This window comes from Peromyscus eremicus, chromosome 2 (assembly GCF_949786415.1).
Source record: "Peromyscus eremicus chromosome 2, PerEre_H2_v1, whole genome shotgun sequence".
NCBI classification, from domain to species: domain Eukaryota; kingdom Metazoa; phylum Chordata; class Mammalia; order Rodentia; family Cricetidae; genus Peromyscus; species Peromyscus eremicus.
Window position 1 is genome coordinate 149,450,788 of NC_081417.1, and position 14,565 is coordinate 149,465,352.

The following is a 14,565-nucleotide window of genomic DNA, read 5'->3' on the forward strand; positions in this document are numbered from 1 at the left end:
GGTGGGGTGCTGGCCAGGACTTGGCAGCGGAGGCGCCCAGGGCTGGAGCTCCGAGGATATGGCGCTTAGGACTGAGCTGGGGAGTCCCAGGGTGGACCGATGTGTGGTGCCCACGAGTGAGTCAGTCTCCTTTAAGAACTTCACTCACTGCCAACACAGATCATGAGTGGGTCACGGGGCGGGTGCCAATTCAGTGGATGGCTGTAGACACCCCGTCCAAGGGAGGAGGATTCTGGGTGGGTCTGTGTGACCTGAGGCCAAAGCTCAAAGGGTCCAGAGCCTGTGGAATAGCAATGACTTTTTTTTTTTTTAAACTGAGATAAAGGATGAGGCTGAAAGGCAACCATGTCAGTGTGCCAAGTCAGAAGGTGTACAAAGCCTGGGGACCGGCTCTCTTTTCAGTGGTTTGCCTTCATTTCCGCCCTGTCCTAACTCAGTATTTAAAACATCTCAGCCGAAGGGAAGCCCGGCCTTCCTTCCTTCCTTTCTTTCTCTTTGTGGACGTTGGGTTGGTGCTACTGGAAATGGATTTATACCCTTGTTTCTTTTTTTCTCTCACACAAATGTTAGCTGGTTCCTTGATGAAGGTCGGCAGTCTCCTCTGTCTACAGCAGGGATAGCAACAGAAGCCCGGGAACTTTGGATTAAAGTGGGCTCTGGCGTGGACTCCAGGTCTCTGTTTATTAGCTCTCTCTATGACCTGGGGAGAGCTGGACTACTACTCTGAGCCTCGGTTTCCCTAGCTACAAAGTGGATGTGCCGTTGGCATCTCCTGTCAGTGGTTGTGAACATGAGATGATAATGCTGTACAGGGAGCCTGATGGGGGGATCTAGAAATGGCTCGTGCGAACACTGTAAACCAACCTGGTTGTTGTCCACAAGTGACCTGGCCAAGATCATATAGAATGGGCCGAATTCCAGGCAGTGCAGCCAGGCACGTCCGCATGTCCCCAGATGGCCAGCGTGCAGCAGTGAATCAGCAACTTCTCTGAGTGAGGGCTTGTGTACTGCTGGTGACCGGCAGAAAGAAGGTGGGGGAGGGGGCAGCATCTGCCCCTGAACGCAGACACCTCTGCATCCAGGACCATTAGCTCTCAACGGTACACAGACGAGGCCACACCAGGCAGTGCCAATGCCCGGTGGGCAAGGTTTGCCTCAGTTTCTCCCCACATCTCCCTCCATTAGGTCCCCCCATGCACCACATCCAGATCTCAAGAGGCCCTTACCCCTCCAGCTTGGCACTGAGCTTCCAACCATTCAGTCACACATTCTCCTTGGATGGGGAATTCCAGTGTGAAGACAGGTCAGTGAATCTGATTGATAAATGTTTAAGGGCCAAGTGTAATCCCTACTGGGAAAAGGGTGACAGTGTCCTCGGCATAGCAGGCCTTTCAGAGAATTCAGTGGGTGGTCTTGTCTATGCACCCCACCCTGAGAAGGTAAAAAGAGGAAGGGGCCCAGCCAGAGGGCTCAGCTGGTCAAATGCTTGCCCCAAAGCTTGACAACCCGAGTTAGAGCCCCAGCATGCAAAGGTGGAGGAGAGCCAAGTTACCCACTGACCCCCACGTGCTTGCCGTAGTAAGTATGCACCCACAGTCACATATTACAGACACATGTGTTTGCTCATGTACACACACACACACACACACACACACACACAGGAGAGTGGGAGTTAAAGGGACGTGTGGAAGGAAAGGAACCCGTCACTCCTGAGGGTGTTGTTTTAAGTAGCAGCCATGTTCTCTCTCTTTTAATTTTTTTTTTGTTTTGTTTTGTTTTTTTTGTTTTTGGAGACAGGGTTTCTCTGTGTAGCTTTGTGCCTTTCCTGGATCTGTAGACCAGGCTGGCCTTGAACTCTCAAAGATCCACCTGCCTCTGCCTCCCAAGTGCTGGGATTAAAGGCATGCACCACCGCCACCTGGCTTCTCTTTTAAAATTTTCTATCTGTTTTTACTGTATGAACGTTTTGCCTGCATGTATGTCTGTTTGCCATGTGTGTACCTGGCCCCTGTGGAGGTCAGAAGAGGGCATCAGATCCCTTGAACAGGAGTTACAGGTGGCTGTGAACCATTGTATGGATGTTGGGGATTGAACCTGGATCCTCTGCAAGATCAGCCAGAGCAGTATAAATCAGGCTAGCCTCCGACAAGATCTGCCTGCCTCCCAAGTGCTAGCATCAAAGGCAATTGCCTCAACGCCTGCCCAGCAAGAGTCAATTTTATTTATTTATTTATTTATTTATTTATTTATTTATTTATTTATTTATTTATTTATCTGAGACAGGGTTTCTTTGTGGAGTTCTGGTGCCTGTTCTGGATCTTGCTCTGTAGACCAGGCTGGCCTCGAACTCACAGAGATCCACCTGGCTCTGCCTCCTGAGTGCTGGGATCAAAGGCATGAGCCACTGCCACCAGGCAACAATCAAGAATTTTGACACAAATAACAACAAAATCTCTGTGAAGGTTGCTGACATAAAGACCAAATTCACTCTCATTTTTCTCTCTCTCTTTTTCCTCTCTCTCAAAGAGATATCTCAAACCAAAATGTTGAGAAATGAACCATTCTTAAGTCAGAACATGTCAACTTTGGATTAATTGTACTTCTTTCTTGTCTCCAAATCTGTGCTTTTCCTTCCAATAACTTCACAAGCAAAATTTTGAATCTTGTTTACAGTCAGAATGTAAGCCTTTACTTCCTCCAAGGACTGGGTGTGGTGGACATGCCTTTGCTAATCAGTATTTGGGAGGTAGAGGCAGGCAGAGGTGAGTTGGAGACCAGCCTGGTCTACACAGAGAGTTCTAGGCTAGAAGGGCTACATAGGAAAACTCTGTCTCAAATAAATAAAGTAAAGAAAGAAGGAATTCCTTTGGCCTTTTTTTTTTTTTTTTTTTTTTTTCCGAGACAGGGTTTCTCTGTGTAGCTTTGCGCCTTTCCTGGAACTCACTCCAGGCTGGCCTCGAACTCACAGAGATCCGCCTGGCTCTGCCTCCCGAGTGCTGGGATTAAAGACGTGCGCCACCACCACCTGGCTCCTTTGGCCTTTTTTAACCCATATTTTTTATCTTAGAAGTTTGTAAGCCTGAGCAATACAACCTTATAATGTCATATACTGAAGTTCTTACAATGAAAATAGGTATAGCAAAAACATTTTCACTTAAACCTTAAATCCTTTGAACAGTATAGCTGTGTAGTCTCAAAGGCCGCAGAATATCACACACACACACACACACACACACACACACACACACATACACACACACCACACACATGCACACACACACACCACACACACACATGCACACACATACCACACACACACCACACACACACACATGCACACGCACACACCACACACACATGCACACACACATACACCACACACACACCACACACACATGCACACACACATACACCATACACACATACACACACCACACACACATGCACACACACACATGCATACACACACACACACACACACACACACACACGCATGCACCACACACGCACACACATGCACACACACACACACACATACACGCACACCACAGCTACTGTCTATCTTGAGATGCTTGGCTTGCACTCCCTCTTGAGTTTGAAGTATAATACTTTTCTTTAAAAAGAATTTAATATTTGTTATTTTTCAGTATGTGTTTCTGTGCAGTGTATCTGTGGGAGCGTGTGCACATGAGTGCAAGCATCAGTAGAGGCCAGAGGAGAGCGCTGCATCTTGTGGAGCTGTTATTACAGAAAGCTGTGAGATGTCCAGTGTGGGGACTGGGAACTGAACTCAGGTCCTCAGCAAGAGCAGCAAGGACTCTTAGCCACTGAGCCTTTTCTCCAGCCACTTAACCATCTCTCGAGCTCCTGTCATCCTTTCTTAAATCTCTCTCCCTCTCTCCCCCATTTCTGTCTCTCTCCCTCCCTCCTTTCATGCTTAAACCTGCATTAAAAACTTTCCCAAACAGCCCAGTGATGGTGGCACATGCCTTTAGTCCCAGCACTCGGGAGGCAGAGTTCCAGGACAGCCAGGGCTGCAGAGAAATCCTGTACTGAAAAACCAAAACACCTTTTAAAAACAAAGTCAAACTTGTTGCATACTGACTCCTGGCAAAAATCAAGATCTGGTTGCTTCTGAGCAGAATGCCTCAGAATCCATAGCTGGTCATGCTGAACTGTGTCCCTTGCTACTGCTGACAAGCCTTGTCCCCCACCAGGGTCAGCCTCCTGGGTTCCACAGCACTAGGACCCCATGACTTCTAGGCTAGTTACAGCCTTTGACTCCATCAAAGCTTGGAACCTGCCCTTGGTCAGGCATGGGGACTATATCCATAGCAAAGTCAGCTGTAGCTAGAGTTTTCCTGCCTGGCCCACAGTCAGGACAAATCTTTGTCACCCGCCAGTCCCACAGCCACTCAGACCCAACCAAGTAAACACAGAGACTTATATTGGTTACAAACTGTATGGCCATGGCAGGCTTCTTGCTAACTGTTCTTACAGCTTAAATTAATCCATTTCTATAAATCTATACCTTGCCACATGGCTCGTGGCTTACCGGGATCTTCACATGCGGCTTGTCATGGTGGCGGCTGGCAGTGTCTCTCTCTCTCAGCCTTCCACTTCCCAGAATTCTTCTCCTTGTCCCGCCTATACTTCCTGCCTAGCCAATGGCCAATCAGTGATTTATTTACTGACCAATCAGCAACACACTTGACATACAGACCATCCCACAGCAGTCAGCTGTTGGAGACCGGGAAGCAGCCACGACTCAGGGATTCCATGTAGAAGGGATTAGGTGGCTGTTTGAATGGTTGTTGAGTGGACTTGGCAACTTAGAGATAAATTATAGATCAATAGTACTAACAGAATTTTCTAAACATGCTCTTATTTCTACTTTATACAAAATTAAGAAAAGCCAATAAGAGTCTTTTCTTCTTCCCTCCTTCTCTCTCTCCCTCTTTCTGTGTGTGTGTGTGTGTGTGTGTGTGTGTGTGTGTGTGTCTGTGTGTCTGTGTGTCTGTGTTGTCTGTGTCACACAGCAGATGTCATTAGGAGAGTGGGAGGGGAGGGAAAGACATTATCATACTTTCTGTGGGTTATGGGACATGGAGGGAGGCCTGGGAGTTTATCTGTCTTGTGTCCTTGTGATGGTTGCTGACTGTCACTGAACCTGACTGTCTCTGTTAGCTTTAGCTGTCAACTTGATACAACCTAGAGTCACCTGAGAAGGGAATCTCAACTGAGGGATTACGCACATCAGATTGGCCTGTGGGCATGTCTGTGGGGGAGTGCCTTGCTAATTGATAGAGGATGATCCAGCCCACTGTGGGCGGCACCATTCCCTGGGCCTGTGCCCTGAGCTGTAGGAGAAAGCCAGCTAAGCGGAAGCCTGTAGAAAAGCCAGCTAGCACCGTTCCTTCCTGGTTTCTGCTTTAAGCTTCTGTTTGAGATCTTGTCCTGACTTCCCTCAATGATGAACTGTGACAGAAGTGTGGGTCAAATCAACCCTTTCCTCCCCAAGTTGTCTTTCTTTTCTTTCTTTCTTTCCTTTCTTTCTTTCTTTCTTTCTTTCTTTCTTTCTTTCTTTCTTTCTTTCTTTCTTTCTTTCTTTCTCTCTTTTTTGGTTTTCAAGACAGGGTTTCTGTGTGTAACAGCCCTGGCTGTCCTGGAACTAGCTTTGTAGACCAGGCTGGCCTTGAACTCACAGACCTGCCTCTGCCTCCTCTGCTGGGATTAAAGGCATGCATCACTACTCCCCGTCTGGTCAGTCTTTTATCACAGCAACAGAAAGGAAACTAGAACACTAGTTTGTTTTTCACTGGAGTCCTGGGCTCTCAACTTCCCCAGAACTTCAGAGAAGCTGATGTAGTGTGCTGGCCAGGCAGCAGGCCTGTGGATGAGAACAATCACGTAATTCTTCTGTTTCTGGTATACAGCTGCCGTGGTGGAGGCAAGTGAGCTCTGGGCCGTTCTAGCTTCGCAGGAAGTTAGGATAACAGTGGTGTCCCCTCGATGAGATGGAATCCACCAGGCCGCAATTCTGCTCAGAGAGACTTTTCTACATCTTTTGTTTTGGTTCTTTCAGGGGAGAGCTCCTGGTGGGCTGCCAATCATTGTCAGCGGGTACATCAGTACGAGCCAATCAGAAGCCTCCTCTTTCTGCTGAGTTGGCGGGGATGTATTAGCCACTGTGGTTGGCAAACTGAGATGCAGCTACTGCTCATAGGCAGCTTCCACTGGTCCAGAGAGCTTGCTTGCAAAGTGAAGCCACCTGCAGAGATACAGGACTGAGAGAGGGAAGAAACTGTCTCTGAGTCTAGCCAGGCCTGAAGGCGTACTTCTAGATTGCCTTTTAGTGGAGCCAGTATACTCCCTGCTAGCCTAGACCTGCCTGAGCTTTGTCTCTGTCAACCTCGCGGCGCCGAATGATGGACTAGTTCCTAGGACGGCGCCGAATGATGGACTAGTTCTTCGGACTGTTGTTCTTTTGTATGATTTCCCTCTGGTTTTTATTTATGTGTCTTTGTGTGAGTATGTGCTACACATGTGTGGGTACATGTGGGGGCCAGAATGCGAGATCAGATCCTCTGGAATTAGAGTTACCGGTGGTTGTGAGATGCTGGATACGGGTTCCAGGAACCAAACTCTGAAAGCACAGGAAGCGTTCTAGCCACTGAGCCATCCCCAGTCACAGGATGGCTGCCAGAGCCAAGCTGAGCTACATGCCCCTCTCAGGCGGTGCCTGGTGCCAGCAAGGGTTTAACAAGTGTTAATTCCTGTTATAATGAAGGCCGTGTGACAGGCCCTGCCCTGGGCGCCCCCTGGCAATGAGAGGGGCTGGAGACTTGGTGCCTGCCTTGAGATTGTCACTCTAGTGAAGGGGACGGAACATCAGCAGGTGGAAGACACTGTGACACACAATTAGGACCTGGGGCCTGTGGCAGTACTGAAGAACTAATAGTCTAGAGGGAGGGGTGGGCTGGGTAGCCTGGGAAAGAGGTCTTGATGACAGGAGCCCAGGAGGAGTCTTAAATGATGGGGCAGGCTGTTTATGGCAGACAGAGGGTGTGGTAGAAGATGCTATCAGAGGCTCCTGGCATCCCTCAGCCATACTGCGATCACCCCCACCCAGCTTCAGGACTCAGTCCTGGATATAGCTGTGCCTCCTGCCTTCAGCGTTCTCCATGCACAGGAGTGAAAGCTCCTGTGTAGACCAGAATATCAGGGAGCTAACACTTCCTGGAGGATAAGGATCTCTGATATATATTTCAACTAAATATACAAACCTCTAAACTCAATAAGAAGGCGGACATTCCAATAGAAAAGCAGGGGAAAGCCTTCAACAGGCATTCCACAGAGGAAGCCAGAGTGACAGCTTATGTCTGTAGTCCCAGTGCTTGGGAAGCTAAGGCAGGAGGATGGCTGGGAGTTTGAGACTGGCCTGGGCTGTAGATAAAGCACTGTTTCCAACAACAACAACAACAACAACAACAACAACAACAACAACAAGAGCTTTTCAAAACCTTTAAGCCTTCAAACTTGGCCACATGAAACTCAAGTTGTATTCAGTAAAGGACTTGTAAACAAATGCAGCTGAAGGGTGTAAAACTGAAACAGAAAAAACCATGAACGGCAGTTTATAACAGTTGAATACAGTAACTCATGGGAAATCAGCAAGACATGCTAGGAAACAGAATAATGCGTGTGCACAGGAAGCGCTTGGTCAACTTCCTTAGTCAGTTTTCACAGAAATGAAAGAAGACTACGTGACATGACTTTGCACCCATCGGAGTGGCACAGAGAAAGAAGCTGGATAAGTGTTCCACCACTGGGAACCGGGCATGTTGGCACATACCTTTAATCCCAGCACTAAGGAGGCAGAGGCAAGCAGATCTCTGTGAGTTCAAGGCCAGCCTAGTCTACATAGCCAGTCCAGGACAGTCTGGTGGTGGTGGTGGTGGTGGTGGGGGACACACAGTGAGACTCTGTCTAAAAAATAACAATAAAATGAGGGCAAGCCAGAAGCCTCAAACTCCTGAGTTAGAAGTTGGTACCCCCTTACTGGGGGCCATCTGTTGGGAACTAGTGACATAAGGGACGTGTTGACCTTGAGACCTGGAGATCCCAGTCCTTTGTGCATGGATCTGTAAGACCATATGTGGGAGGGTATGCTTTGGGAAGGTTTAAATCTTCTCCTCGAAGTTTTCATTCACTGAGAATTAATTTCTTTCTTTTCTTTTTTTCCCATGAGACAGAGTTTCTCTGTGTCCTGGCTGTCCTGGAACTCAATCAGTAGACTAGACTGGCCTTGAACTCACAGAGATCCACCTGCCTCCGCCTCAGGAGTGCTGGGATTAAAGCCACGCACCCCTGCCCCTCCCCGCCCCCGCCCCAGCCCTCACTGCTGGCGAGAATTGATTTCTATTAATTCTGATGTGCAACAAAAGTCTAAGTTACCTCCTTCCCATGTGTATATCCACTTATCCTGGCACAAGTAATAGAATATATTCTCCTTTCTCTAGAGATCTACAGTACAACTGTGTATGGTCCAGGGATTGGAATGTGATGGTTTGACTAAGAATAGCTTCATAGGCTTAGGTATTTGAGTGCTTGGTTCCCAGTTGGTGGCACTGTTTGGGAAGGCTTAGGAGGTGTGGCCTTGCTGGAGGAGGTGTGTAACTAGAGGCAGGCTTTGAGAATTTCATAGCTGCGTCCCACTTCCGGTTCTCTCTTTTTCTCTCAGTCTCAGTTCCTGTTCTCCTGCCACCATGCCTACCACTTGCTATTACACCTTGCTGTGGGATGGTCTGTATATGCTCTGATTGGTCAATAAATAAAACACTGATTGGCCAGTGGCCAGGCAGGAAGTATAGGTGGGACTAACAGAGAGGAGAATTGAGAGACGAGGAAGGCGGAGGGAGACACTGCCAACCGCCGCCATGACAAGCAGCATGTGAAGATGCCGGTAAGCCACGAGCTATGTGGCAAGGTATAGATTTATAGAAATGGATTAATTTAAGATATAAGAACAGTTAGCAAGAAGCCTGCCACGGCCATACAGTTTGTAAACTGCTGTGGGATGGTTTGTATGTCAAATTGCTCTGATTGGTCAATAAATGAAATGCTGATTGGCCAGTGGCCAGGCAGGAAGTATAGGCAGGACAAGGAGAGAGGAGAATTCTGGGAAATGGAAGCCTGAGTCAGAGAGACACTGCCAGCCGCCACGATGACAAACAGCATGTGAAGATGCCGATAAGCCACGAGCTATGTGGCAAGGTATAGATTTATAGAAATGGATTAATTTGGAGGCAGAGCCAGGCGGATCTCTGTGAGTTCAAGGCCAGCCTGGGCTACCAAGTGAGTTCCAGGAGAGGCGCAAAGCTACACAGAGAAACCCTGTCTCGGGGAAAAAAAAAAAAAAAAAAGAAATGGATTAATTTAAGCTGTAAGAACAGTTAGCAAGAAGCCTGCCACGGCCATATAGTTTGTAAGCAATATAAGTCTCTGTGTTTACTTGGTTGGGTCTGAGCGGCTGTGGACTGGCAGGTGAGAGAGATTTGTCCTGACTGTGGACCAGGCAGGAAAACTCTAGCTACAGTAAGCAATATAAGTCTCTGTGCTTACTTGGTTGGGTCTGAGCAGCTGTGGGACTGGTGGGTGACAAAGAGTTGTCCTGACTGTGGGCCAGGCAGGAAAACTCTAGCTACAACACTTCCCTGCCATGATGGATTCTAATCCTTCTGAAACCATAAGCTAAAATACCCCTTTCATTCTGTAATTTACCTTGATTGTGGTATTTTCTTATAGCAGCAGAAAAGTAACTAATACGTAGTTATATGTGAATAACTCTGGACTCTCTCTTTGTCCCTCTAGTGTGTTCATTCTTACACACACCATAACTGTTGTCTTCCATCTCCCTTAAAAATGTTTACTTAAACATTTTCACTTACACATTTATTTTTATAGTTTCATTTTTATGTATGTGTGTGTCTACATGATTTTATATGCTCCATGTACATGCAGGAGCCCTGTGAAACTGAAGAGGGTATAGGATCCCCTGGGACTGGAGTTACAAATGGCTGTGAGCCTCTATGTGGCTGCTGAGAACTGAACCTGGGTCTTCTGCAAGAGCAATAAGCTCTCTTGACCCCTGTGTCATCTATCCAGCCCTTCTTTGTAGCAGTAACGCCTGTGTTACTACCCATTCACCATGTCCGAGCAAAGGGCTGAGGATCAAAAACAGAGACAAGACAGCGGGTTATTCGTCTCAGCAGAATGGCGAATGCTGTTTATTGAAGGAGGGAGGAGACCTTAAATACAGGCTTACAGCACAGTGGGAGAACCCCAAGGGCAGAAGTTCGCTACAGATGTTTTACATTCTTGCATCCTAGTTGTTTACACCAAATGCAGGATACACAAACAAGGAACCTCCAGTAGGCTGTTCAGGAGGAAGGAAAGTGGCAGGGAATCAGCCTGGGGAGGACATCTGAATCAAGGTCAGCACGCAGGGCAACAGCCACCAAGGGACAGGTGTGTGTAGGGGAGAGACCAGGGCCCAACACTTCTTTTCTTTTCCTCTTCCTCCTCCTCCTGCCTTCTTCCTCTTCTCTCTTCCTCTCTTCTTCCTCTTTCTCTTCCTCCTTCTCCTCTTCTTTCCCCTTTCTTCTTTTTCCTTGTGCTAAGGATAAAAGTGAAGGTTTTATTTGTCCCAGTCAAGTGCTATGCCATGAACTGCACCCGTTTGCCTGTCCCCTTGCCACAACTTGGAGTAAGTTTGCTTTCCAATTCCAAAGACACATCCTCACCATTTTCCCCCTGGAATGTGCTCTTCTGCATTTATTTTAGAATTGGTTTTCCAATTTCCTCTGAAAAGTCTTTCATCTACTTTCTAAAGGAATTTTGTGTAAGGTTGGAATAGTTTACTTCTTACAGTCTGGGTAAGCTTTCCTTGTAAAATTCTCCTGAGGAGGCTAGTGGAGTTAGTGGTGTGGAGCTTGCTTAGCCTGTGGAAGGTTCTAGGTTTTGTCCCCAGGAAAACAGAGCAGAACAAAACCCGTCTTGATTAAGTTTTTTTTTTTTTTTTTTTAAAGCGTGGAGCCACAGGTGGTGACTCATGGCTTTAGTCCCTGCACTCAGGGGCAGAGGCAGACAGAGCTCTGAGTTTGAGGCCAGCCTGGTCTACCATGCAAATTCAGGGCAGCCAGGGTTACACAGAGAAACTCTGTCTCCAAAACCAAACCAAAGCCGGGCAGTGGTGGTGCATGCCTTTAATCCCAGCACTCAGGAGGCAGAGACAGGCAGATCTCTGTGAGTTCTGGGTCAGGCACCAAAGCTACACAGAGAAACCCTGTCTCAAAAAACAAAAACAAACAAAAAAAATGCTTAAAGTATTGATTTCTTTAGGAATAGAGCCAAACTTGGTAGTACATGCTTGTAACCCTATCAACTGAGAGGCTGAGGCAAGTAGACACAGTGAGAATTTGTTAAAAAAAAAAAAGTTTGTAGGACTATTAGGGTTTTCTGTTTTCTCTTGAGTCAGTTTGGTAAATCAGTTGAAGGGACTTTTTTTCAATCTAAAAGTTCATAACTGTTGGCACGTTTTGTTTTTGTTTTCTCAGACCTGGTAACATATCATTTTGCTGGTGACTTAATACAAAGCTTATTTTTGTAACTATTTTGTGTAAAATATAGAAAAAAATAGGTGTATTTTAGATATGCTAAGCATGAATTTCTATATGATGTTAGGAATTGTTTAATCATGTTCTTCAAAAAAATATTCATGTTCAGCGTGGCAGGGTGGCACAGGCCTTGAACCCTGGCACTTGGGAAGCAGAGGCAGGCATAGCCCTGTGAGTTTAAGACTGGCCTTGTCTAACAGTGACTTTAAGGCCTTCAAGGGCTACATAGTGAGACTATCTAATACACACATACACACACACACACACACACACACACACACACACACACACAGAGGGAGAGAGAGAAAGAGAGTCATATTTGTGTCTAATTGGTCTATTAGGTTCTCGGAGAGGTCTTTTGACTTCTGACTACAGCTATTAATTTATGCATATTTTAATGTTGCTTTATGTCTTTCTGTTGTAAGGGATGTGTATTTGTGATTATTATATCTCATTAATTTAAATACATCTCTATTTCTTTTCTTTTTCTTTTCTTTTTTCCTTTTTTTTTTTTTTTTTTTGGTATTTTCGAGACAGGGTTTCTCTGTGTGGTTTTGGTGCCTGTCCTGGGTCTCAACCAGGCTGGCCTTGAACTCACAGAGATCCACCTACTTCTCTGTTTCTTATTCTTTTTTTTTTTTTTTAAAAGATTTTATTTATTTATTTATTATGTATACAGTGTTCTGCCTGCATGTATGCCTGCAGGCCAGAAAAGGGCACCAGATTTCATTACAGATGGTTGTGAGCCACCATGTGGTTGCCTGGGAATTGAACTCAGGACCTCTGGAAGAGCAGTCAGTGCTCTTAACCTCTGAGCCATCTCTCCAGCCCTCTGTTTCTTATTCTTAAAAAAGAGTCAGGGTCAGGGAGATGGTGCAGTGAGTAAAGGAGCTTGCTGATATGAGTTCAAGTCCCAGTGATAAAAGGACAGAACTGATTTTCACAATTTGTCCACTGGCCTTCACACCATGGTACGTGCTCATCCTCTCCAAGTAAATAATAAATGTAAAAAAATGAAAAATAAATTAAAATTGTTAGTCCTTCCCTGATGTTGATATTAATAGTGTAAAAATGTCTTTATTTTAGGAGTCATCAACCTTGATAGTGCTGTAGACCCCTTTAGGAGTCTTGTGAGGCCTAGGGAACCATTTTGAAAATACTGAAATATATTGAAATAGTTGTTAGAATAGGTAAAATATTTGTGGTATTAGTGTATATAATTTTTTTAGACGTGGTCTTGTTATATATTCTGGGGTAGCCTGGAACTCACTCTGTAGACCAGGCTGGCCTCAAAATGACTGAGATTCACTTGCCTCTGCTACCAAAGTGCTGGGATGAAAGGTTTGTACCATCATACCCCAGATAATATACGTACATTTTAATGAATGCACCAAATAGCATGATCTTGAAATAGGCTTCTTAATTACTTTGAAGGAACAGTCAGAATAAAAAATACTTATCAGTCAATAATTTAATCAGTGTAATAAAGTGACACGGAAACAGAATTTGTATTGGGGTCAAAGTCGTTGGAACTGATAACTGATGCCAGTTGTTGTCCGCATTCATAAAATGATAAGGTAAATGTTTGTTAGTAGTTAGTAAATTTTTCTTTCCAAAGTCATAGATCCGATGGGTCCAAAGATGAGAAGTTTTGTTCTTATTTTTAGTCTTTTGGTCCTAAAAATAAAAATAACTGACCCAGAGGTGGTAGAGTACCCTTTAAGCCCAGCTCTGGAGAGGTAGAGGCAGGGACATGTCAGCCTGGTCTACAAAGCCAGTTCCATGCTAGTCTGGTCTACATAGCCAGTTCCAGGCCAGCCTGGTCTACAAAGCCAGTTCCAGGCTAGCCTGGTCTGCAAAACCAGTTCCAGGCCAGCCTGGTCTACATAGCCAGTTCCAGGCCAAACTGGGTTAAGTACTGAGAGCCTGTCTCCAAACACACAAAGCAAAGCAGGAGAATGTCTCAGTGGTGAAGAGCACCAGCTGCTTTCACAAAGGACCAGGGTTCAATTCCCAGCACTCACATGGTACCTCACAACTGTCTCTAACTCCAGTTCCAGACTATTGAACACCCTCCTCTGGCTTGTATGGGTAGCAGGCATTCACAGTGCACAAACATATGCAAGCAAATGCTCATACACATAAAATAAAAAAAATTTAAAAATTGAGAAGAAACTCTGAAATTTGTCTTTTGATTAGACATGCAATCCCTTAATCCTTTTGTTCTCAGCACCAGACATTGAACTAAGGGCCTTGTATGTGCTAGACAAATTTCTGCCATTGAGCTATTCGTTGTCATCATGTGAGCTGAGGTCTTACTAAGTTGACCAGGCTGACCTTGAACTCACTCTGAAGCTAGGTGAACCTCAAACTCACAATCCTTCTGCGTCAGCCTCCTGAGTAGCTGGGATTCCAAGCCTATGCCTTGCAACCTCATTCCTTTTACATTTATTGCCATTGCTGCTGTATTTTGAGAGCTTATTTTGAGATTCTCACAACCAAGAGTGGAGCTGCAGTAAACCCTGGAGTAGAGAGCTCCTGTAAACCCAGGAGTGGATGCTGTAAACCCTGGAGTGGATGCTGTAAACCCTGGAGTGGATACCGTAAACGCTGGAGTGGATGCTGTAAATCCTGGAGTGAAGAATAGCCTTCCTCCTTCAAAGTCATTTTCTTCAACCAAGCACACAGAGTTGAGAGGGACAAACGTGGAGCCACAGGGGAGGAAAGAGACACCTGCCTAGCAAGCCAGATGAGTTGAATCTACCCTGGTGACCAATGGGGTGACAGAAGTTGCAGCCACATGGCCCCCATGTCCAGTTACTGCTGCATTTCGGATTTCTCCTCTGACACATGATTTATTCTACATGTTAGTATTGGGGTGACTTAT